The sequence below is a fragment of the Hippocampus comes genome, unplaced genomic scaffold (genome assembly GCF_001891065.2).
Source record: "Hippocampus comes isolate QL1 unplaced genomic scaffold, H_comes_QL1_v1.1 scaffold50, whole genome shotgun sequence".
NCBI classification, from domain to species: domain Eukaryota; kingdom Metazoa; phylum Chordata; class Actinopteri; order Syngnathiformes; family Syngnathidae; genus Hippocampus; species Hippocampus comes.
In genome coordinates, this window is record NW_017805122.1 from 851604 (window position 1) to 875346 (window position 23743).

At 42.9% G+C, this 23743-nt stretch overlaps 13 long non-coding RNA genes across 19 annotated transcripts; 3 read left to right on the forward strand and 10 right to left on the reverse strand.

Moving 5' to 3' along the window:
* Positions 1 to 817: 817 nt before the first annotated feature.
* Positions 818 to 2472, reverse strand: LOC109513585 (uncharacterized). 5 transcript variants are annotated; one of them, XR_002167809.1, is made up of 3 exons: positions 1934 to 2472; positions 1586 to 1854; positions 818 to 914 (listed from the first exon to the last, which is right to left on the reverse strand). It is a non-coding gene; the product is annotated as an uncharacterized LOC109513585 (long non-coding RNA). The 5 variants fall into 5 exon arrangements; XR_002167808.1 differs by lacking the exon at positions 818 to 914 and adding an exon at positions 1177 to 1279 and having other exon boundaries at positions 1320 to 1854; positions 1941 to 2472; XR_002167811.1 differs by lacking the exon at positions 818 to 914 and adding an exon at positions 1177 to 1279 and having other exon boundaries at positions 1320 to 1835.
* On the forward strand, positions 830 to 1530 carry LOC109513591 (uncharacterized). Of its 2 annotated transcripts, XR_002167819.1 has the most exons (3): positions 830 to 903; positions 972 to 1131; positions 1438 to 1530. It is a non-coding gene; the product is annotated as an uncharacterized LOC109513591 (long non-coding RNA). The 2 variants fall into 2 exon arrangements; XR_002167818.1 differs by lacking the exon at positions 1438 to 1530 and having other exon boundaries at positions 972 to 1159.
* An 844-nt stretch (positions 2473 to 3316) lies between the features above and the next one.
* Positions 3317 to 4881, reverse strand: LOC109513598 (uncharacterized). Its single transcript, XR_002167827.1, has 2 exons — positions 4793 to 4881; positions 3317 to 4507 (listed from the first exon to the last, which is right to left on the reverse strand). It is a non-coding gene; the product is annotated as an uncharacterized LOC109513598 (long non-coding RNA).
* A 55-nt stretch (positions 4882 to 4936) lies between these two features.
* Positions 4937 to 5617, reverse strand: LOC109513587 (uncharacterized). Its single transcript, XR_002167814.1, has 2 exons — positions 5390 to 5617; positions 4937 to 5029 (listed from the first exon to the last, which is right to left on the reverse strand). It is a non-coding gene; the product is annotated as an uncharacterized LOC109513587 (long non-coding RNA).
* A 4020-nt stretch (positions 5618 to 9637) lies between these two features.
* Positions 9638 to 10025, reverse strand: LOC109513593 (uncharacterized). Its single transcript, XR_002167822.1, has 2 exons — positions 9954 to 10025; positions 9638 to 9734 (listed from the first exon to the last, which is right to left on the reverse strand). It is a non-coding gene; the product is annotated as an uncharacterized LOC109513593 (long non-coding RNA).
* A 445-nt stretch (positions 10026 to 10470) lies between these two features.
* On the reverse strand, positions 10471 to 10814 carry LOC109513592 (uncharacterized). 2 transcript variants are annotated; one of them, XR_002167820.1, is made up of 2 exons: positions 10738 to 10814; positions 10471 to 10651 (listed from the first exon to the last, which is right to left on the reverse strand). It is a non-coding gene; the product is annotated as an uncharacterized LOC109513592 (long non-coding RNA). The 2 variants fall into 2 exon arrangements; XR_002167821.1 differs by having other exon boundaries at positions 10731 to 10768.
* A 91-nt stretch (positions 10815 to 10905) lies between these two features.
* LOC109513597 (uncharacterized) lies at positions 10906 to 11154 on the forward strand. The gene is made up of 2 exons (XR_002167826.1): positions 10906 to 11024; positions 11106 to 11154. It is a non-coding gene; the product is annotated as an uncharacterized LOC109513597 (long non-coding RNA).
* A 1415-nt stretch (positions 11155 to 12569) lies between these two features.
* LOC109513596 (uncharacterized) lies at positions 12570 to 13441 on the reverse strand. The gene is made up of 2 exons (XR_002167825.1): positions 13286 to 13441; positions 12570 to 12905 (listed from the first exon to the last, which is right to left on the reverse strand). It is a non-coding gene; the product is annotated as an uncharacterized LOC109513596 (long non-coding RNA).
* Positions 13442 to 13715: 274 nt separating this feature from the next.
* Positions 13716 to 14612, reverse strand: LOC109513589 (uncharacterized). The gene is made up of 2 exons (XR_002167816.1): positions 14169 to 14612; positions 13716 to 13808 (listed from the first exon to the last, which is right to left on the reverse strand). It is a non-coding gene; the product is annotated as an uncharacterized LOC109513589 (long non-coding RNA).
* A 2746-nt stretch (positions 14613 to 17358) lies between these two features.
* Positions 17359 to 18230, reverse strand: LOC109513595 (uncharacterized). The gene is made up of 2 exons (XR_002167824.1): positions 18075 to 18230; positions 17359 to 17694 (listed from the first exon to the last, which is right to left on the reverse strand). It is a non-coding gene; the product is annotated as an uncharacterized LOC109513595 (long non-coding RNA).
* Positions 18231 to 18504: 274 nt separating this feature from the next.
* Positions 18505 to 19402, reverse strand: LOC109513588 (uncharacterized). Its single transcript, XR_002167815.1, has 2 exons — positions 18959 to 19402; positions 18505 to 18597 (listed from the first exon to the last, which is right to left on the reverse strand). It is a non-coding gene; the product is annotated as an uncharacterized LOC109513588 (long non-coding RNA).
* Positions 19403 to 20191: 789 nt separating this feature from the next.
* On the reverse strand, positions 20192 to 21777 carry LOC109513594 (uncharacterized). The gene is made up of 4 exons (XR_002167823.1): positions 21738 to 21777; positions 21130 to 21247; positions 20402 to 20498; positions 20192 to 20286 (listed from the first exon to the last, which is right to left on the reverse strand). It is a non-coding gene; the product is annotated as an uncharacterized LOC109513594 (long non-coding RNA).
* Positions 21778 to 22209: 432 nt separating this feature from the next.
* On the forward strand, positions 22210 to 22982 carry LOC109513590 (uncharacterized). Its single transcript, XR_002167817.1, has 2 exons — positions 22210 to 22527; positions 22890 to 22982. It is a non-coding gene; the product is annotated as an uncharacterized LOC109513590 (long non-coding RNA).
* Positions 22983 to 23743: the final 761 nt, after the last annotated feature.

Below are 23743 nucleotides of genomic sequence, written 5' to 3' on the forward strand. Positions count from 1 at the left end.
ATGTTCGATTGAACTAACGTTTTGCAATTTTCTTTTTCCTCAACAGCGTGCTGAGAAGGTAAGTTGCAGGCGTTTGACAAACTGAACGTTTAAAGTTTCTTTTTAGTCTCGTCGTTGCTCGCTTTTGTAACTTAACATTAATTCACGTTTTCAGGCTGTTAAATTCTTCCACGGTAAGTCTCCTGCAATTTTGAATGTGGCCTAATGTTCGTTTTTTCTTCTTCTTTCCAGCATGCTGAGAAGGTAGGTTGCTAGCGTTTGTATTTCCACAATTTGAATGAGACTCTGCTCTTACTAGGTTGTAATTGTGTCATTTCTGTCCACAGGCTTCCATCTAGAAGCGAATGGCCAAACTGACTCTTACAAAAAGCTTTTGGAGACTTCTTTTAAGGGGGGTGGGCGGGGGGCTGTTTCCATGAGCTTACCAAATGTCATGTTGCTAACTATTTCTTTCTTTTCAGCCCACCCAGCATGCTGCAGGCCACTGCCAAAGTGTTCAGCTCAGCCCTGCTCTCGTCACTGGTGAGACAAAAACACTCATGCGCATACAATCATGCTTATGTCATGTTTTAATGTGTTTCAGCAAATGGTGAAGACTTCCAGTGATGACCTATTCAGATGGGAACGCGCAACAAACAAATGTCACAAGTTAGTGCTGTACCCGACCTTACTGTTCAATGCACTCTCGAGACTGCTTGAAAAAGCAAGTTGACACTCTGGCCTCAAGTTGCTGTTTTGCTCCTGGAAGAGACTGAAGGACAGTGTGGACATTGTAAATGACTTGCATTCACTATTCCTGACATTTTATTTTGTGTGCTTTTGTGCGCAGTTGAACGGCATCTTGACTTCATCCAGAACTGCCTCAGGAACAAGACAGCGGGGAAAGAGGCTGGCCACTGCTGGGTTTGAGCACGCTGCAAAACAAAATGGCTGACGTGAACTTTGTTTAACACCTATTTTTTCTTTTGCAGTTCCCCCAAAATCTGCACAGAGGCGAGTCTCTCTGGACCGCTGGTTTGAGCACACTGCAAAACAAAATGGCTGCTGCAAACATTTTTTTTTAACCAATTTCTCTTTTGCAGCTCCCCCAAAGCTGCACTGGGACGAGTGTCTCTCGGGGCCGTCAAAAAGGTAACTTTACCATTCTGTGCTTGGAGACTTACTTTTTTCTTCCTGCTTCTAGCCAACAGGTGGCGACAAAACATCTCTTGCCCCCCCCCCAGAACTTGGCGTGGACGGGCCCAAAAAGTACCTTAGATCTTTTTATCCACTGATGCTGCTGTTGGAAAAGACTGGTTTAAAAAAAAAAAAAAAAAAACCTGACTGGTTGTTGTTGTAGGTGGTGGAGGAAACGTTGCGTCATTATCAACGTTCTTTAAGATGACCCAAAATGCTGACAAGCTTTAAAACATTTTTTTTTTTTTTTTTTGACTGCAGAGAGGCTTCCAGTTAAAGTGCCATGGTGGACTCTGCACCCTGACCACCAAGACGCCGGGCAGAGAAAATTTCTACATTGCAACTGAAATCTTGACGCACATTCAATAAATCAAAGTCCAATTGAAAGCTTGGGTGGTCCATTGCTTACCTCCTGTTTGTGTTTAGGCTTGTCCACTGTGGAGCCCTCTGAAGCGGTTGCATTTTTTTTTTTTTTTTTGGCCGGAAGGTGGCAGACTTTGGGAGAAGAGGAATTGGAGAAGTTGGCGCTGGTGGCAGTGGGTTTCATCTCCAACAGAATCCATGCCGAGTGAATGTTGTGACTCGTGTCTTGCTGTTTTCCAGAAGTGATGTCACGCTGCCTAAGGAAACTGTCCGCCTGGGTCTTTTCTCCCCCCGGTCTGCGATGTGACATGCAACCTGCAAGTGAAGTAAACGGTCATGGCGACAAAATGTGGTCGCACGAAATACATTTTTGATTGTGAGGCTCTTTGCTTACTCTGTACCTTGCTTCTGTTTCGTCAGCTGGAGGATGCCATCCAGGAGAGGCTGAAGCAAACGTTGGAGCAGTCCGCCAACAAGCTACGATTCCTGCAGAAGACCTCACAGGTGCTCTTCCTCGCTGGGAGTCATCGTGTCTCAAATTTGCTGCACCAGAAATGCACTGTAACTCTGTCCTTTTTTCTTAGGTCCACTTCACCAGGCAGTGACTGTCGTCCAACACTTGGCTTGATCCCATCGGCTTGAACAAGTTCCTCAGTCTGCAGTAAGCGTTGAATGCTCGAAACTCCAGCCTTCTCAATGCCGTCTTTGATCCAATATTGTTTGTTTCCAGGTGCTGAGCCAAACTGTGATTGTCCTGCTCATGCAGCTGTGCGAGCACTTGGTCCGAGTCCCAGAACACCGACGTCTCATCACCCTCTGCTGGTTGGTTTTATCACATTACATTTGCTGCACAAGAAGGTGACTTTGAACTCACCAATGGCGTTTTTGTCTTAGGTCCACATGCTGCTCCACTTCTGCTGCCACAGGCTGAAGACATCAACAGGCTGGCAACAAAAAGCAGAAAGCCAACAAGTCATCTAACTTGTAAGTTGTTTTTTTTTTTTTTTCCTAACTTGTTTTTTTTTTTTTTTAACCTTTTTTTAACTTTTTTTTTTTTTTTTAAACACTTTTTTTTAAACACTTTTTTTTAAACACTTTTTTTCTTAACTTGTATTCTTTGAAAAAAAAAATAAAAACATTAAAAAAAAAACTTGTCTGAACTTTTCTTCACAAATGAAAACATTCCTCCGAAAATAAAAGTGGGTGGGGTGAGGAGGAAGTGGGTGTGGCTATGCAAATCAATGACCAGCAAGCGATCTGATTGGTGGGCTCCCAGATATATGGGTGTGGCTATGCAAATATTGAGGCAGGCAGCAATTTGATTGGTTGGTTGGAAGAGTGGGTGGGGTCATGCTAAATTAACATAGGGGGTGTGGTTATGTAAAACGACAGGTATGCAGCTCTCTGATTGGTCGATTTGTTTTAGAATGGGCGGGGTTACGCAAATTTTTCAGCATACTGCATTCTGATTGGCTGAGTTTGAGTGGGAGGAGTCATGCTAATCAGCATGGAATCTGACTAATTAACGTAGTGGGCAGGGTTATGCAAAGTGCGCAGAACTGAGCTCACCGATTGGTTGATTTGGTTGATGGTGGGCGTGGTCATGCAAATTAATTTGCATGTCGGGTTTTGATTGGCTGTGCCCGAGATTGGGCGGAGCCCCACCAGCTATTAGCATACATTCCTCTAAATTAACATAATGGGCGTGGTTATGCAAAGCGCCAGGTGGTTGCAGCGCCCTGATTGGTCAGTTTCGGTCGGAATGGGCGTGGTTAGGCAAATTAATTAGCATACATCGCTCTGATTGGCTGGATTTTGAAATGGGCGGAGTCACGTCGCACATTTGCATAGATACCGGTAAATTAGCATAGTCGGTGTGGTTATGTAAATCATTTGGATTTTTGGGTGGGCGGGGCTACGCAATTTAATTTTGCATGCCACGTTCTGATTGGTCTTTCCCTTGATGGGCGGGGCTTCTTTTCCCATTTTTCAGGGCCCCACATGAATGGCGACTGGTTTTCTGGAAGACGTTCGGCCTCTCGTCCGAGCAGACTTCTTCGATCGATGCTCAAGGCCAGAAAGGGCGAGCTGTCCTTTCTGGCGTTTGCGCACGAACCGAGGAAGCCTGCTCGGATGAGAGGCCAGACGTCTTCCAGAACAACCCCAACAAGTCCAATTGCCATCCATAACAGGGCCATTTCAAACTCGGTGAGCAACGAAACATGGAGACTCCAATGGAACAATATATTGATTGACAAGCATTTATTTTTTTCAACAATGTCTCATCATTTTACCAACAAAGCTTGACTAAAGTTCCACACCGACACAAACTGACAGGCAGTACATTGAAACCAGCAGCAGAGGACCCCGTGCTGTCTGCTTGAGGAAGCATGGACTGCACAGCACTGACACACGTGGAGGCAGGCAACAACATCACTCACCGCTTCTGAACATGTGCTTTGGAGAAAATGCAATATTTTCAACAATTTGGGAAAGCACAAGTTCAGAAGCGTTGAGTGATGCGTGCGCATGTGTCATCCAGTCCATGAAACTAAGGTGAAAGTGCACTGAAGTGACATCACACACCTCCTCAAGCACAAAAATTGGCGCTCTCTGCTGCTGCTTTCTTGAACAAGTGGTCAGCCAGTGTTGTTTGTCTCACTTAAGTCACACACAAACATTTTGTCGCTGTCATGTGAAAATCACAGATGTCCATTTTTGTCTTTTGAATTATTTTTTTTTCGTTCAGACAACCGATCAATGTAAAACATTTGAAATTCGCAAAATGGACATCTGTGTTTTTCACATGACAGCGACAAATTTGTCAAAACCTGCTCCGACTGACCTAAAATTTGAGATTTTTGTGTTGTGCCACCACTATCAGCAATTGCACCAAGTTTCATTCAAATCAAAATCTGCTTGGTTCAGTTTTTTGAGTGATGAAATGCCTTAGTGGCACATCACACACCTCCTCCAGCACAAAAATTGGTGCTTTCCGCTGCTGCTTTCTTGTACAGCCTGTCAGCCAGTGTTGTATGTGTCACTCAAGTCACACACAAACATTTTGTCGCTGTCGTGTGCAAATCACAGATGTCCATTTTTGTCTTTTGAAAATATTTTTGTCGTTCAGACAACCGATCAATGTAAAACATTTTAAACTGACAAAATGGACATCTGTGTTTTTCACAGGACAGCGACAAATTTGTCAAATCCTGCTCCGACTGACCTAAAATTTGAGATTTAGTGTTCTGACACCCCTATCAACAATTGCAGCAAGTTTCAATCAAATCAAAATCTGCTTGGTTCAATTTTGGGAGTGATCAAATGCCTAAGTGGCACCACACACACCTCCTCAAGCAGACAGCAAGCTGTCCTCTGCCTCCAAAAATGCACACACCTTTCCAAAAGCAGGTTTCCATCATTGTAGTGCAGATCCACCCATGTGCTGAACACTTGAGTCTGCGGCAGCAGTGTTCATCCCTCCTCCAGCCTGTCAGGGAAACGAACGCAGAAGCGACGAGTGAGGTCATTTGCATACGCGTTGGGCAAATTTGCATAAATCGGCCCGGCTTTGCCAAACAACACCCTCAAAGTATGCCAACACTCGCAATTGCCTGTCACTCATTATGACATTTAATGTTATTTTTATTTTTACGACGGGCCGTCAATTCATTCTTTTCAACAAAAAAGAAGGACTCGCATTATGTCTCGTGAGATTGTGGAAACGAACCGAACGTTTTGGTCTATTCGCACTACCACGCTAAATGGAAGACAATGTTTCTTTTTTAACATTAAAATGTTCTTTTCGAGGGCATCCGGTGAAAACGAGAAAAAGTTAAACATGCCTTACCTTGGCACAAGTCGCCACTTTTTCGCGTAGACTGACAGCAACCGACGTTGAGACAACATTCCTTCTTTGTGGTCGTCTAGTGCGCATGTAAACAATACAAAAAAAAACGCCTTACTTGGCGCTAACGTCGTTAAACTAACTCAGCTCACGTGTTCGAATCGGGCAAAACAACATTAGCAAACAAGACGTCAAGACAAGCTAAGGCTCGTTTCCGTTTCCGCTTCCTGTTTATGTGTTTGGGTCACACTCACCAACACCAACGACGCCAGGACGGACTGCACAGCAAAGAGCCACAAAACAAAAAAAATAAGAAAAAAAAAGACGGAATCGTGCTGGGAAAATGTTGAGTACAATGTTGTTACTTACAAAATATGGTTCTCCTGAACGCTGTCAGCCCAGAAGTCATCAAGGTCCAAGTCTCCGCAGGACACAAATGATTCCTTGATAAATGTCCAAAGTTGAACTTGCTTGTTGGAGGAAATGAGTCAAAGTGCTTCGCCTGGTTAAAACGGCCAAGTTAAAACACCGCTTGTGTGCGTGCGTTTGTTCTCAACAGTCTGAACGTCTATGAACGTTTGTTGTCGTCACCGTTGTTTTGTTAAAATTTTGACAAGCATGTGAATGACTGTCGTTCAGGAATTCTTTCTTTGAATTGACATTAACACACATTGAAACAGTGTCTTTATAGTGTATTCCCCATTGAGTTGTTTCCCTGTTTGTGTTCGTACGCCCTCTAGTGGTGATTATTCGCACCAGCCAATTCTAACGTGGAAGGCTTCCGCCGACACGATTTTGTGAGCCCCGCGCAGCCATGATGAAACGAAGATAATCACAAAAGCAAAGTTAACGACTGACCCAACGAACGAAAAATTTGACGAGCAAGACTTCTATCAGAATTAGATTTATTGCCCAAGTGCGGAAAACACACAAGGAATTTACTCGTGTTTATATCTTTTGTTAGATTATTTTTGAAAATCGCGTGACGTCACTATTGACCCGGAAGTGAAAGCCCGACCGAGAAAGAAAACCAGGAACTGTTTGAGTTGACCGGTGCGTTCGTGTTGACATTGTTTTGTGTGCCTTCAACACACGAGCGAAGTTCCTTCCGTTGCTTTCGGGCTCGGTCAGCTCTTTTTTGATTGTTTACACGAGCGGAGGCGTTTGCAGAAAAATAATGTCTCCACGTCGGCTGTGGACATTTTGCGCACAGGTAACACATGCTCGACTTCCAACACGTTTTCTCTGCATGCTCCTCTGGAAGCATATTTCTGTTTATATTCATGGATTTGTCCATCGAAACATCACGTGCACCTGCTGAATCAAATAAGACAATGCACATATTATTTTCTCATTCAAAACGTATTTATTTGACCACCTCTCCAAAACAAAAACAGCTTGAGATGAAGAAAAAATGCATGTTGTATGTTTTCAATGCATTTAAAGGACACTCACTGAACTATGGTCTTCAGATGTAGAGATCTAGATCTAAAGATAGATAGATCCAGATCTATAGATGGATCTAGACTTGTCGATATCTCTATAGATATATCTATCGAGATCTGGAGATTGATCTTTCTCGATATATCTTGATCTACAGATAGATCTAGATGCTGTACATCAATACGGACAGATCTATCGATATCTATATATCGACAAATCTATAGAAGTAGGAGCCCACGTACCCAAATTGGTACTCTAAGGACATCTTACAAATCATTTGCCTTCGTCATATTTCACAAAACATTTTTGAGCAAGTACATCGCTACTCGGTCATATTGGACCTTCCCTGCTGGACCTCTGATAACATCAAACAGTGCCACATTTGTGTGTTTGTTTGTTTTCTAGCGGGTTGCAATAAAAGCTGTGGTGATGAATTTATTTGTGAAAACAAAACAAAATACTTTTTCTGAAGTTACTGATTTATTTACAAGAGTTACAATCGAATGTCTTCGTTTGTATATGTATGATATTCTGCTACCCGGTGACTTGGATTTCCAGATGTGAAATTTCATCTTGTGTTCCTCCAAATAAAACTGAAATAACCAACGATACTGGTGTGTTCGTTTTGTTCAAGTGAGCCTCTCACACACACAAACAAAAAACTAAAGTGTGCATGGGGAACTCCAGTCCGATCAAAGTGTCAAGGAAAAGGGAGAAGCACGAGGTGCTGGGTAAAATACTGCCCTCCTGTGGACGACTGGAGTAACTACACACAGTGAGAAATGGGGTTGACTTCGGACTTCATGATCGAAAAGAATGGTACAAGTCAGTGCCATTAATATAAGACAACGACCTGGAACCGAACCACGACCGTCAATACCAAACTCGTCGTCGTAGACCACTGAACCTGATTGGAGTTAAGAAGTCACATAGATCGTGACGTTTATGGTGTGATACTTAGCTAGTTCTTGAAGAAGGACTCTGAAGTCGCCGAAAAACTCAATCTGTATGGTCAAGTGGTCTAAAAGTTTGCCTCCGGTTCAGCCGACTCGGGTTCGAGACTCAGTGCCGGCAGCAGATTGATGCATAAGTACAGATGAGGAGAAAACGGGACTCGAACACGAGGACCAACGAACCAAAGGCAGTGACTTTAACCACTCGACCATCTTTGGTTTGAAAATTTCCTGTTCTGTGGTCGAGTTCGAGACTCACTGCCGGCGGCAGATGGATGCATAAGTACTGATGAGGAGAAAAGGGGACTCGAACACGAGTACAAACGAACCAAAGGGTAGTGTCTTTAACCACTCGACCATCTTCGGTTTGAAAATTTCCTGTTCTGTGGTCGTATTTATTAGAATTAACAATCACATTGACGTCTCATGGTCATTTCAAATAAGACAAATAGCACATTAAACACCGGAAATAGCAAGAGAGCTTAGCCTAATGGTTAAGCACGAGCGCTGTGGTCCAGCGAGCGCGTGTTCGAGCCTCACCGCAGGCAACTCTTTACTGCCTCGTTTTTTCCTGTCAAAATTGTTTCTTACAATTCTTTTTTTTTTTACTTTGTTCAATAAAGCTTTTGAAAAAAACAGCACGTGATGACGTCGTTAGCGAAAACCTATTTAAGCTGCGACTAATTGAACAAACGGGTCTTTCACCTCCAAGGGGACGCCTTCACGTCGACACGATGACCAAAAGGTTGGACAAACTCGACATTTTAACTGTCTTTTCTGACCTAACTTTTACCAATTTTTAACATTAATTCACCTTTTCAGCCTGTTCAACTCTTCCACGGTAAGTCGCCTGCAATTTTAAATAGCACAATGTTCGATTGAACTAACTGTCGTTTTGCAATTTTCTTTTTCCTTTCCAGCGTGCTGAGAAGGTAAGTTGCCGGCGTTTGACAAACTGAACGTTTAAAGTTTCTTTTTAGTCTCGTCGTTGCTCGCTTTTGTAACTTAACATTAATTCACGTTTTCAGGCTCTTTCACGGTAAGTCGCCTGCAATTTTAAATTATGTTCGATTGAACTAACGTTTTGCAATTTTCTTTTTCCTCAACAGCGTGCTGAGAAGGTAAGTTGCAGGCGTTTGACAAACTGAACGTTTAAATTTTCTATTTCGTCTCGTCGTTGCTAGCTTTTGTAACTTAACATTAATTCACGTTTTCAGGCTGTTACTCTTCCACGGTAAGTCTCCTGCAATTTTGAATGTGGCACGATGTTCGTTTTTTTCTTCTCCTTTCCAGCATGCTGAGAAGGTAGGTTGCTAACGTTTGTATTTCCACAATTTGAATGAGACTCTGCTCTCACCTTGTTGTAACTGTGTCATTTCTGTCCACAGGCTTCCATCTTGAAGTGAATGGCCAAACTGACTCTTACAAAAAGCTTTTGGAGACTTCTTTTAAGAGGGGGCGGGCGGGGGGCTGTTTCCATGAGCTTACCAAATGTCATGTTGCGAACTATTTCTTTCTTTTCAGCCCACCCAGCATGCTGCAGGCCACTGCCAAAGTGTTCAGCTCAGCCCTGCTCTCGTCCCTGGTGAGACAAAAACGCTCATGCGCATACAATAATGCTTATGTCATGTTTTAATGTGTTTCAGCAAATGGTGAGGACCTATTCAGATGGGAACGCGCAACAAACAAATGTCACAAGTTAGTGCTGTACCCGACCTTACTGTTAACTGCACTCTGCAGACTGCTTGAAAAAGCAAGTTGACAGTCTGGCCTCAAGTTGCTGTTTTGCTCCTGGAAGAGACTGAAGGACAGTGTGGACATTGTAAATTACTTGCATTCACTATTCCTGACATTTTATTTCGTGTTTTTGTGCGCAGTTGAACAGCATCTTGACTTCATCCAGCGCTGCCACAGGAACAAGGTAACGGCGAATGAGGCTGGCTTCGAGCATGCTGCAAAACAAAATGGCTGACGTGAACTTTAACAAATTTTTTTCTTTTGCAGTTCCCCCAAAGCTGCACGGAGGCGAGTCTCTCGGGACCACTGGGTTTGAGCACACTACAAAACAAAATGGCTGCTGCAAACTTTTTTAAACCAATTTCTCTTTTGCAGTTCCCCCAAAGCTGCACTGGGACGAGTGTCTCTCAGGGCCATCAAAAAGGTAACTTTACCATTCTGTGCTTGGACACTTACCTTTTTCTTCCTGCTTCTGGCCAACAGGTGGTGCCAAAGCATCTCTTGCCCCCCCCCCCCCCCCCCCCACCCCCGCGCGGCGACGCCCCACAATCTTTTTATCCACTGATGCTGCTGTTGGAAAAGACTGGTTTCAAAAAACTGACTGGTTGTTGTTGCAGGTGGTGGAGGAAACGTTGCGTCATTATAAACGTTCTTTAAGATGACCCAAAATGCTGACAAGCTTTAAAACATTTTTTTTTTGACTGCAGAGAGGCTTCCAGTTAAAGTGCCATGGTGGACTCTGCACCCTGACCACCGAGACGCCAGGCAGAGAAAATTTCTCCATTGCACCTGAAATCTTGACGCACATTAAATAAATCAAAGTCCAATTGAAAGCTTGGCTGGTCCATTGCTTACCTCCTGTTTGTGTTTAGGCTTGTCCACTGTGGAGCCCTAAAAAGCAGTTGCTTTTTTTTTTTTTTTTTTTTTTTTTTTTGCCGGAGGGGGGCAAGCTTTGGGGGGAGGGGAATTGAGAAGTTGGCGCTGGTGGCAGTGGGTTTCATCTCCAACAGAATCCATGCCGAGTGAATGTTGTGACTCGTGTCTTGCTGTTTTCCAGAAGTGATGTCACGCTGCCTAAGGAAACTGTCCGCCTGGGTCTTTTCTCCCCCCGGTCTGCGATGTGACATGCAACCTGCAAGTGAAGTAAACGGTCATGGCGACAAAATGTGGTCGCACGAAATACATTTTTGATTGTGAGGCTCTTTGCTTACTCTGTACCTTGCTTGCTGTACCAGAAATGCACTGTAACTCTGTCCTTTTTTCTTCGGTCAACTTCACCAGGCAGCGACTGTCGTCCAACACTTGGCTTGATCCCATCGGCTTGAACAAGTTCCTCAGTCTGCAGTAAGCGTTGAATGCTCGAAACTCCAGCCTTCTCAATGCCGTCTTTGATCCAATATTGTTTGTTTCCAGGTGCTGAGCCAAACTGTGATTGTCCTGCTCATGCAGCTGTGCGAGCACTTGGTCCGAGTCCCAGAACACCGACGTCTCATCACCCTCTGCTGGTTGGTTTTATCACATCACATCACATTACATTTGCTGCACAAGAAGGTGACTTTGAACTCACCAGTGGCGTTTTTTCTTAGGTCCACATGCTGCTCCACTTCTGCTGCCAGGGGCTGAAGACATCGCCAGGCAGGCAACAAAAAGCAGAAAGCAAAAAAGTCATCTAACTTGTAAGTTGTTTTTTTTCCCTATCCTAACTTGTTTTTTTTTTTTTTTAACCTTTTTTAAACTTTTTTTTTTAAAATTTTTTAAAACTTTTTCTTAACACTTTTTTTTTTCTTAACACTTTTTTTTTTCTTAACACTTTTTTTTTTCTTAACACTTTTTTTTTTCTTAACACTTTTTTTTTTCTTAACACTTTTTTTTTTCTTAACACTTTTTTTTTTCTTAACACTTTTTTTTTCAACTTGTATTCTTTGAAAAAAAAAATAAAAACATAAAAAAACTTGTCTGAACTTTTCTTCACAAATGAAAACATTCCTCCGAAAATAAAAGTGAGCGGGGTGAGGAGGAAGTGGGTGTGGCTATGCAAATCAATGACCAGCAAGCGATCTGATTGGTGGGCTCTCCAATATATGGGTGTGGCAATGCAAATTATGAGGCAGGCATCAATTTGATTGGTTGGTTGGAAGAGTGGGTGGGGTCATGTCAAATTAACATAGGGGGTGTGGTTATGTAAAACGACAGGTATGCAGCTCTCTGATTGGTCGATTTGTTTTAGAATGGGCGGGGTTACGCAAATTTTCCAGCATACTGCATTCTGATTGGCTGAGTGTAAATGGGAGGAGTCATGCTAATTAGCGTGGACTCTGGCTAATTAACATAGTGGGCAGGGTTATGCAAAATGCACAGAACAGAGCTCACCGATTGGTTGATTTGGTTGGCGGTGGGCGTGGTTATGCAAATTAATTTGCATACCGGGTTCTGATTGGCTGGGCCCGAGAGTGGGCGAGGCCGTACCACTCATTAGCATATATTTCGACAGATTAACATAATGGGCGTGGTTATGCAAAACGACCAGTGTGCAGCTCCCTGATTGGTCGGTTTCGGTCGGAGTGGGCGTGGTTATGCAAATTAATTAGCACACTTCGTTCTGATTGGCTGGATTTTGAAATGGGCGGAGTCACGTAAAACATTTGCATAGATCCCGGTAAATTAACATAGTGGGTGTGGTTATGAAAATCATTTGAATTTTTGGGGTGGGCGGGGCTACGCAATTTAATTTTGCATGCCATGTTCTGATTGGTCTTTCCCTTGATGGGCGGGGCTTCTTTTCCCATTTTTCAGGGCCTCGCATGAATGGCAACTGGTTTTCTGGAAGACGTTCGGCCTCTCGTCCGAGCAGACTTCTTCGAATGATGCTCAAGGCCAGAAAGGGCGAGCTGTCCTTTCTGGCGTTTGCGCACGAACCGAGGAAGCCTGCTCGGACGAGACGCCGCACGTCTTCCAGAACAACCCCAACAAGTCCAATTGCCATCCATAACAGGGCCATTTCAAACTCGGTGAGCAACGAAACATGGAGACTCCAATGGAACAATATATTGATTGACAAGCATTTATTTTTTTCAACAATGTCTCATCATTTTACCAACAAAGCTTGACTAAAGTTCCACACCGACACAAACTGACGGGCAGTACATTGAAACCAGCAGCAGAGGACCCCGTGCTGTCTGCTTGAGGAAGCATGGACTGCACAGCACTGACACACGTGGAGGCAGGCAACAACATCACTCACCGCTTCTGAACATGTGCTTTGGAGAAAATGCAATATTTTCAACAATTTGGGAAAGCACAAGTTCAGAAGCGTTGAGTGATGCGTGCGCATGTGTCATCCAGTCCATGAAACTGAGGTGAAAGTGCACTGAAGTGACATCACACACCTCCTCAAGCACAAAAATTGGCGCCCTCCGCTGCTGCTTTCTTGTACAAGCTGTCAGCCAGTGTTGTATGTCTCACTTAAGGCACCCACAAACATTTTGTCGCTGTCATGTGAAAATCACAGATGTCTATTTTTGTCTTTTGAATTATTTTTTTTCGTTCAGACAACCGATCAATGTAAAACATTTGAAATTGACAAAATGGACATCTGTGTTTTTCACAGGACAGCGACAAATTTGTCAAAACCTGCTCCGACTGACCTAAAATTTGAGATTTAGTGTTGTGCCACCACTATCAACAATTGCACCAAGTTTCATTCAAATCAAAATCTGCTTGGTTCAATTTTTGGAGTGATCAAATGCCTTGGTGGCACATCACACACCTCCTCAAGCACAAAAATTGGTGCTTTCCGCTGCTGCTTTCTTGTACAGCCTGTCAGCCAGTGTTGTTTGTCTCACTTAAGTCACACACAAACATTTTGTCGCTGTCGTGAGAAAATCACAGATGTCCATTTTTGTCTTTTGAAAAAATTTTTTTCATTCAGACAACCGATCAATGTAAAACATTTGAAATTGACAAAATGGACATCTGTGTTTTTCACAGGACTGTGACAAATTTGTCAAATCCTGCTTTGACTGACCTAAAATTTGAGATTTAAGTGTTGTGCCACCCCTATCAACAATTGCAGCAAGTTTCTATCAAATCAAAATCTGCTTGGTTCAATTTTTGGAGTGATCAAATGCCTTCGTGGCACCACACACACCTCCTCAAGCAGACAGCAAGCTGTCCTCTGCCTCCAAAAATGCACACACCTTTCCAAAAGCAGGTTTCCATCATTGTAGTGCAGATCCACCCATGTGCTGAACACTTGAGTCTGCGGCAGCAGTGTTCATCCCTCCTCCAGCCTGTCAGGGAAACGAGCGCAGAAGCGACGAGTGAGGTCGTTTGCATACGCGTTGGGCAAATTTGCATAAATCGGCCCGGCTTTGCCAAACAACACCCTCAAAGTATGCCAACACTCGCAATTGCCTGTCACTCATTATGACATTTAATGTTATTTTTATTTTTACGACGGGCCGTCAATTCATTCTTTTCAACAAAAAAGAAGGACTCGCATTATGTCTCGTGAGATTGTGGAAACGAACCGAACGTTTTGGTCTATTCGCACTACCACGCTAAATGGAAGACAATGTTTCTTTTTTAACATTAAAATGTTCTTTTCGAGGGCATCCGGTGAAAACGAGAAAAAGTTAAACATGCCTTACCTTGGCACAAGTCGCCACTTTTTCGCGTAGACTGACAGCAACCGACGTTGAGACAACATTCCTTCTTTGTGGTCGTCTACTGAATATGTAAACAATACAAAAAACGCCTTACTTGGCGCTAACGTCGTTCAACTAACTCAGCTCACGTATTCGAATCGGGCAAAACAACATTAGCAAACAAGACGTCAAGACAAGCTAAGGCTCGTTTCCGTTTCCGGTCCGTGTTTATGTGTTTGGGGGTCGGACATCGAAGACCAACTTGAATGATTTCTTCACGTGGATGAAGACTTGGGCATTGGCAACAATTGAGTTGGGCGATATGGCCGTAGGATGAATAATTTGATGTCTTTCTTCTTCTCGGCAAGATTTAATGCTGGCATTCTCCGTTTGAAATCGCGACGTCGAGTTTTTTTTTTTCCTCGTCGCGGAATTTAAACGCTCACCGGAGGCTGTGGGGGGTTCTTGACGTCACTCTGGGCGACCTTCAGGGAACGGCCAGTCTTCCTGTTTTGTCTCCCTCTGTTGGCCATTTTGTTTATAGTCCTCTGGACTGGTTATACCTGGTAAAGTAAATTCCTTGTGTGTTTTCCACACTTGGGCAATAAATCTAATTCTGATACAAGTCTTACTCGTCTCCTTCTTTTGTCGTTCGGTCAGTCTTTAACTTTGCTTTTGGGATTATCTTCGTTTCAAAATGGCTGCGCGGGGCTCACAAAGTCATGTCAGGCGGGAGCCATCCCCACGTAAGAATTCGTTCCTACGAATAATCATCACTAGAGGGCATACGAACACTAACAGGGAAACAATGGGGAACATCAAAACACCGTTTCAACGTCAATGTCAATTCAAAGAACAAATTCCTAAACGACTTTCATTCACATGACTGTCAACATTTTAATAACACAACAAACGTTCATTGACGTTCAGACTGTTGAGAACACACCCGCACACACAAGCAGTGTTTTGACTTGGACGTTTTCACCCTGGAGAACCCAAGAACCCTTTTCTTCTTTGGAAAAAGATTAATTTTACATTAAATGACTGCTATATGTTCACTGAACACCAAAATATATGTTTTTTTCAAATATTCAATGCTTTAATCCTAATTTAGGATTCGGGCCAAATTTGACCCTTTGGGATTTAAGGGAAGCATTTGAGTAGGAGAATTTATAGGGGCCAAATTTGACACCGTGGGTTCTCCAGGGTTTTAACCAGGCGACGCACAACAAGAGTTCAACTATGGACATTTATCAAGGAATCATTTGTGTCCTGTGGAGACGGTGGACTTGTTTCGCGGGCTGCGATGGCACGCGGGACCTTGTTGACTTCTGGGCTTGTCATCAGGAAACCAAAGAATGTTCAAATCAAAGCCTGCTCATTGTCACTGAAATACAAAACAATTCTTCCAGGAAAGAATAGAAGTGCTGTCATCAACGCACTCACACATTCGTGTTTATCTCACGCCCACAGGCAGGGGATCTCTCGGGACTGCATCAGCATGCCCTTTCAGGTTCACCAACACCAACGACGCCAGGACCCACTGCACAGTTAAGAGCCACAAAACAAAAAAAAATAAAAAAGACGGAATCGTGCTGGGAAAATGTTGAGTACAATGATGTTACTTACAAAATATGTCATCTGAAACGTCAGACAAAAAAAATGTGCATTTTAAAATTTAGTCATAAAAACAAAGTCTCAAACCAGGAAAATATAAAATAATTTTATTGATATTTCACTTCAATTAAAAAAAAAGTAAAACAATGAAAAAAAATTCTCATCAAAAAATCTAAAATAACACTGGTCAAAATCCAATTTTAATCAGATATGGCTTTAGGCATCCCTAAATATATTTTTGACGCTGATTTAAAAAAAAAAAAAGATGCTACTTTTTTTTTTTTTTTGCGAGCAGAACAGGTTCTGGAGATATTTCCATTCTTTGCTTTTAAGCCTTTCATGCAGCAATCATGACAACCTGTAACCTGATAACATTTCGGCTGTCCACTGAAAGGGACCGAGGTTAAAAAAAATGAAGTCAACATTTGTTGGCCAGTGTAATAAAACTACATCATTAAAAAAAAAAAACATGAAACATTATCTGAATATTGTTGAAACATGTACAAGTCAACAAAAACATCAAACATGTCATGAAGACAATGTGCGGCGAGTGAGCGGCGACCTGCGTTCGGCCTTCCGAGCTCTCCTGCACAGTTCCGTCCTGGAGAGAGGCGGGCTGGCGGCAAACAAGCGGAAACTGGCTCCGAACATCTTGATCACGCCAAACGCAATCATCTCCTAGTGGCAAAAACAATTTCAATTTCACGAGCGCGATATGATTTTTTTTTTCTGGGGTGGAGCATAAAACTGGATTCCAATCATGTATGATATTTGTGATTGTGAAAAAGTGTGACAAAATAGTTGAGTTGGATGTTTTTTTTCATGCTAATTAGCGTGGACTCTGGCTAATTAACATAGTGGGCAGGGTTATGCAAAATGCACAGAACAGAGCTCACCGATTGGTTGATTTGGTTGGCGGTGGGCGTGGTTATGCAAATTAATTTGCATACCGGGTTCTGATTGGCTGGGCCCGAGAGTGGGCGAGGCCGTACCACTCATTAGCATATATTTCGACAGATTAACATAATGGGCGTGGTTATGCAAAACGACCAGTGTGCAGCTCCCTGATTGGTCGGTTTCGGTCGGAGTGGGCGTGGTTATGCAAATTAATTAGCACACTTCGTTCTGATTGGCTGGATTTTGAAATGGGCGGAGTCACGTAAAACATTTGCATAGATCCCGGTAAATTAACATAGTGGGTGTGGTTATGAAAATCATTTGAATTTTTGGGGTGGGCGGGGCTACGCAATTTAATTTTGCATGCCATGTTCTGATTGGTCTTTCCCTTGATGGGCGGGGCTTCTTTTCCCATTTTTCAGGGCCTCGCATGAATGGCAACTGGTTTTCTGGAAGACGTTCGGCCTCTCGTCCGAGCAGACTTCTTCGAATGATGCTCAAGGCCAGAAAGGGCGAGCTGTCCTTTCTGGCGTTTGCGCACGAACCGAGGAAGCCTGCTCGGACGAGACGCCGAACGTCTTCCAGAACAACCCCAACAAGTCCAATTGCCATCCATAACAGGGCCATTTCAAACTCGGTGAGCAACGAAACATGGAGACTCCAATGGAACAATATATTGATTGACAAGCATTTATTTTTTTCAACAATGTCTCATCATTTTACCAACAAAGCTTGACTAAAGTTCCACACCGACACAAACTGACGGGCAGTACATTGAAACCAGCAGCAGAGGACCCCGTGCTGTCTGCTTGAGGAAGCATGGACTGCACAGCACTGACACACGTGGAGGCAGGCAACAACATCACTCACCGCTTCTGAACATGTGCTTTGGAGAAAATGCAATATTTTCAACAATTTGGGAAAGCACAAGTTCAGAAGCGTTGAGTGATGCGTGCGCATGTGTCATCCAGTCCATGAAACTGAGGTGAAAGTGCACTGAAGTGACATCACACACCTCCTCAAGCACAAAAATTGGCGCCCTCCGCTGCTGCTTTCTTGTACAAGCTGTCAGCCAGTGTTGTATGTCTCACTTAAGGCACCCACAAACATTTTGTCGCTGTCATGTGAAAATCACAGATGTCTATTTTTGTCTTTTGAATTATTTTTTTTCGTTCAGACAACCGATCAATGTAAAACATTTGAAATTGACAAAATGGACATCTGTGTTTTTCACAGGACAGCGACAAATTTGTCAAAACCTGCTCCGACTGACCTAAAATTTGAGATTTAGTGTTGTGCCACCACTATCAACAATTGCACCAAGTTTCATTCAAATCAAAATCTGCTTGGTTCAATTTTTGGAGTGATCAAATGCCTTGGTGGCACATCACACACCTCCTCAAGCACAAAAATTGGTGCTTTCCGCTGCTGCTTTCTTGTACAGCCTGTCAGCCAGTGTTGTTTGTCTCACTTAAGTCACACACAAACATTTTGTCGCTGTCGTGAGAAAATCACAGATGTCCATTTTTGTCTTTTGAAAAAATTTTTTTCATTCAGACAACCGATCAATGTAAAACATTTGAAATTGACAAAATGGACATCTGTGTTTTTCACAGGACTGTGACAAATTTGTCAAATCCTGCTTTGACTGACCTAAAATTTGAGATTTAAGTGTTGTGCCACCCCTATCAACAATTGCAGCAAGTTTCTATCAAATCAAAATCTGCTTGGTTCAATTTTTGGAGTGATCAAATGCCTTCGTGGCACCACACACACCTCCTCAAGCAGACAGCAAGCTGTCCTCTGCCTCCAAAAATGCACACACCTTTCCAAAAGCAGGTTTCCATCATTGTAGTGCAGATCCACCCATGTGCTGAACACTTGAGTCTGCGGCAGCAGTGTTCATCCCTCCTCCAGCCTGTCAGGGAAACGAACGCAGAAGCGACGAGTGAGGTCATTTGCATACGCGTTGGGCAAATTTGCATAAATCGGCCCGGCTTTGCCAAACAACACCCTCAAAGTATGCCAACACTCGCAATTGCCTGTCACTCATTATGACATTTAATGTTATTTTTATTTTTACGACGGGCCGTCAATTCATTCTTTTCAACAAAAAAGAAGGACTCGCATTATGTCTCGTGAGATTGTGGAAACGAACCGAACGTTTTGGTCTATTCGCACTACCACGCTAAATAGAAGACAATGTTTCTTTTTTAACATTGAAATATTATTTTCGAGGGGCATCCGGTGAAAACGAGAAAAAGTTAAACATGCCTTACCTTGGCACAAGTCGCCACTTTTTCGCGTAGACTGACAGCAACCGACGTTGAGACAACATTCCTTCTTTGTGGTCGTCTACTGAATATGTAAACAATACAAAAAACGCCTTACTTGGCGCTAACGTCGTTCAACTAACTCAGCTCACGTATTCGAATCGGGCAAAACAACATTAGCAAACAAGACGTCAAGACAAGCTAAGGCTCGTTTCCGTTTCCGGTCCGTGTTTATGTGTTTGGGGGTCGGACATCGAAGACCAACTTGAATGATTTCTTCACGTGGATGAAGACTTGGGCATTGGCAACAATTGAGTTGGGCGATATGGCCGTAGGATGAATAATTTGATGTCTTTCTTCTTCTCGGCAAGATTTAATGCTGGCATTCTCCGTTTGAAATCGCGACGTCGAGTTTTTTTTTTTCCTCGTCGCGGAATTTAAACGCTCACCGGAGGCTGTGGGGGGTTCTTGACGTCACTCTGGGCGACCTTCAGGGAACGGCCAGTCTTCCTGTTTTGTCTCCCTCTGTTGGCCATTTTGTTTATAGTCCTCTGGACTGGTTATACCTGGTAAAGTAAATTCCTTGTGTGTTTTCCACACTTGGGCAATAAATCTAATTCTGATACAAGTCTTACTCGTCTCCTTCTTTTGTCGTTCGGTCAGTCTTTAACTTTGCTTTTGGGATTATCTTCGTTTCAAAATGGCTGCGCGGGGCTCACAAAGTCATGTCAGGCGGGAGCCATCCCCACGTAAGAATTCGTTCCTACGAATAATCATCACTAGAGGGCATACGAACACTAACAGGGAAACAATGGGGAACATCAAAACACCGTTTCAACGTCAATGTCAATTCAAAGAACAAATTCCTAAACGACTTTCATTCACATGACTGTCAACATTTTAATAACACAACAAACGTTCATTGACGTTCAGACTGTTGAGAACACACCCGCACACACAAGCAGTGTTTTGACTTGGACGTTTTCACCCTGGAGAACCCAAGAACCCTTTTCTTCTTTGGAAAAAGATTAATTTTACATTAAATGACTGCTATATGTTCACTGAACACCAAAATATATGTTTTTTTCAAATATTCAATGCTTTAATCCTAATTTAGGATTCGGGCCAAATTTGACCCTTTGGGATTTAAGGGAAGCATTTGAGTAGGAGAATTTATAGGGGCCAAATTTGACACCGTGGGTTCTCCAGGGTTTTAACCAGGCGACGCACAACAAGAGTTCAACTATGGACATTTATCAAGGAATCATTTGTGTCCTGTGGAGACGGTGGACTTGTTTCGCGGGCTGCGATGGCACGCGGGACCTTGTTGACTTCTGGGCTTGTCATCAGGAAACCAAAAAATGTTCAAATCAAAGCCTGCTCATTGTCACTGAAATACAAAACAATTCTTCCAGGAAAGAATAGAAGTGCTGTCATCAACGCACTCACACATTCGTGTTTATCTCACGCCCACAGGCAGGGGATCTCTCGGGACTGCATCAGCATGCCCTTTCAGGTTCACCAACACCAACGACGCCAGGACCCACTGCACAGTTAAGAGCCACAAAACAAAAAAAAATAAAAAAGACGGAATCGTGCTGGGAAAATGTTGAGTACAATGATGTTACTTACAAAATATGTCATCTGAAACGTCAGACAAAAAAAATGTGCATTTTAAAATTTAGTCATAAAAACAAAGTCTCAAACCAGGAAAATATAAAATAATTTTATTGATATTTCACTTCAATTAAAAAAAAAGTAAAACAATGAAAAAAAATTCTCATCAAAAAATCTAAAATAACACTGGTCAAAATCCAATTTTAATCAGATATGGCTTTAGGCATCCCTAAATATATTTTTGACGCTGATTTAAAAAAAAAAAAGATGCTACTTTTTTTTTTTTGCGAGCAGAACAGGTTCTGGAGATATTTCCATTCTTTGCTTTTAAGCCTTTCATGCAGCAATCATGACAACCTGTAACCTGATAACATTTCGGCTGTCCACTGAAAGGGACCGAGGTTAAAAAAATGAAGTCAAAATTTGTTGGCCAGTGTAATAAAACTACATCATTAAAAAAAAAAAACATGAAACATTATCTGAATATTGTTGAAACATGTACAAGTCAACAAAAACATCAAACATGTCATGAAGACAATGTGCGGCGAGTGAGCGGCGACCTGCGTTCGGCCTTCCGAGCTCTCCTGCACAGCCGTCCGTCCTGGAGAGAGGCGGGCTGGCAGCAAACAAGCGGAAACCGGCTCCGAACATCTTGCTCACGCCAAACGCAATCATCTCCTAGTAGCAAAAACAATTTCAATTTCACGAGCGCGATATGATTTTTTTTTTCTGGGGTGGAGCATAAAACTGGATTCCAATCATGTATGATATTTGTGATTGTGAAAAAGTGTGACAAAATAGTTGAGTTGGATGTTTTTTTTCCAGTCAGTTAGATAAAGGTGTGTTAATTTATATTTTTGAAAGTACGTTCAAAAAAATCATCTCCATTTATGACGGAGAGAGCGTCGGAATGTGATTGACTAAGACCTTTTTCTCAATAAGTCCCTTCACATTATATTTCACATATTACACTGCCAGACGAAAGCACTTTAAAAAAGTCCTATTATGGTACATCCAAAATTCTCTCCAAAGCTTTATATATTTCGTTCTAGATTTCACTTGCCCACAAGGTCGGATTCAACCCGCATAGTGTATCATCAACCTCGTCATCCATGCTAGTAAATCAGTGTGTTTATTTGATTTTCTTCGAAGCTAGCGTTCAGGTTACTTGCCAGGCGGAAGAATTTTTCGAATCTCTGGATTCATTTGTCCCACTGCTACGGTTCTGAAACGTCAAAGGGCTCCGGTGGCTGGATGTGGCACGCGGTCGCGCGGTGACGGCTGGTCCCGCAGCCCGCTGTGCGCCCGGCGCCGCGGCTCCTTCGTCTCCGTCGCCCATTCCCTCTTGCCCGTCGTGCGCAAAAGATCCTCCTCACGCATTCCAAGTCAACGGGACTTCTAACACCATGTCATGTTCTCGAATGAGGCGCACACGAGTCCAACAGTTTTGTTGACGTGAAGAAACTTCATTTTATTTCCCCGTCGCATGTTCGCAGTGTCTCCAGTCTCTCCTCTCGCTCCCGACGCACACGTGTGACGCCATCGCAAAGCGACTCTGTAGTCCGTCGTACACGAATACGCCAGTGTGGAAATGCGTAAAAATAACTGAAAGGGACCGACGGAAAGAACAGGTACAAACAGTTGCTTATTTGTGTTTTTGTGTAAATCGGTCTCTCTCTCACGTGAGTGACGCATATGAACGAAAATAAAACGTCCTCCTCGCTGCGACGCGAAACTTAAATGCGACCCGGAACCGGAAACTAGCCTTTGCTTGCCTTGAGGTCTTGTTTGCTATTTTTGTTTTGCCCGATTCGAACACGTTAGCTTCGTTATCTTAGCTCCGTTAGCGCTAAGTTAGGCATTTTTTTTGTATTGTTTACGTGCGCAGTCGACGATCACAACGAAGGAATGTTGCCTCCACGTCGGTTGCTGAAAAAGTGGCGACCTGTAGTGCAAAGGTAAGGCATGCTCAACCTTTCCTCGTTTTCACCGGATGCCTCTCGCAAAGAACATTTGAATGTTAAAAACAGAAACATTGTCTTCTATTTGGCGTGGTAGTGCGAATAGATCAAAATGTTTGGTCCGTTTACACAATCTAACGAGACAAAATGCGACTCTTTCTTTTTTGTTAAAAATAATGAACAGACGGCCCGTCGTAAAAATAAAAATAACATTAAATGTCATAATGAGTGACAGGCAATTGCGAGTGTTGGCATACTTTGAGGGTGTTGTTTGGCAAAGCCGGGCCGATTTATGCAAATTTGCCCAACGCGTATGCAAATGACCTCACTCGTCGCTTCTGCGTTCGTTTCCCTGACAGGCTGGAGGAGGGATGAACACTGCTGCCGCAGACTCAAGTGTTCAGCACATGGGTGGATCTGCACTACAATGATGGAAACCTGCTTTTGGAAAGGTGTGTGCATTTTTGGAGGCAGAGGACAGCTTGCTGTCTGCTTGAGGAGGTGTGTGTGGTGCCAGGAAGGCATTTGATCACTCAAAAAATTGAACCAAGCAGATTTTGATTTGATTGAAACAAAAAATTTAACCAAGCAGATTTTGATTTGAATGAAACTTGGTGCAATTGTTGATAGTGGTGGCACAACACTTAAATCTCAAATTTTAGGTCAGTCGGAGCAGGATTTCACAAATTTGTCGCTGTCCTGTGAAAAACACAGCTGTCCATTTTGTCATTTTCAAATGTTTTACATTGACCGGTTGTCTGAACGAAAAAAAAAATTCAAAAGACAAGGATCGGTTGTCTGAACGACAAAAAAAATTTCAAAAGACAAAAATGGACATCTGTGATTTCACACGACAGCGACAAAATGTTTGTGTGTGACTTGAGTGACACATACAACACTGGCTGACAGGCTGTACAAGAAAGCAGCAGCGGAAAGCACCAATTTTTGTGCTGGAGGAGGTGTGTGATGTGCCACTAAGGCATTTCATCACTCAAAAAACTGAACCAAGCAGATTTTGATTTGAATGAAACTTGGTGCAATTGCTGATAGTGGTGGCACAACACAAAAATCTCAAATTTTAGGTCAGTCGGAGCAGGTTTTGACAAATTTGTCGCTGTCCTGTGAAAAACACAGATGTCCATTTTGTCAATTTCAAATGTTTTACATTGATCGGTTGTCTGAACGAAAAAAAAATAATTCAAAAGACAAAAAT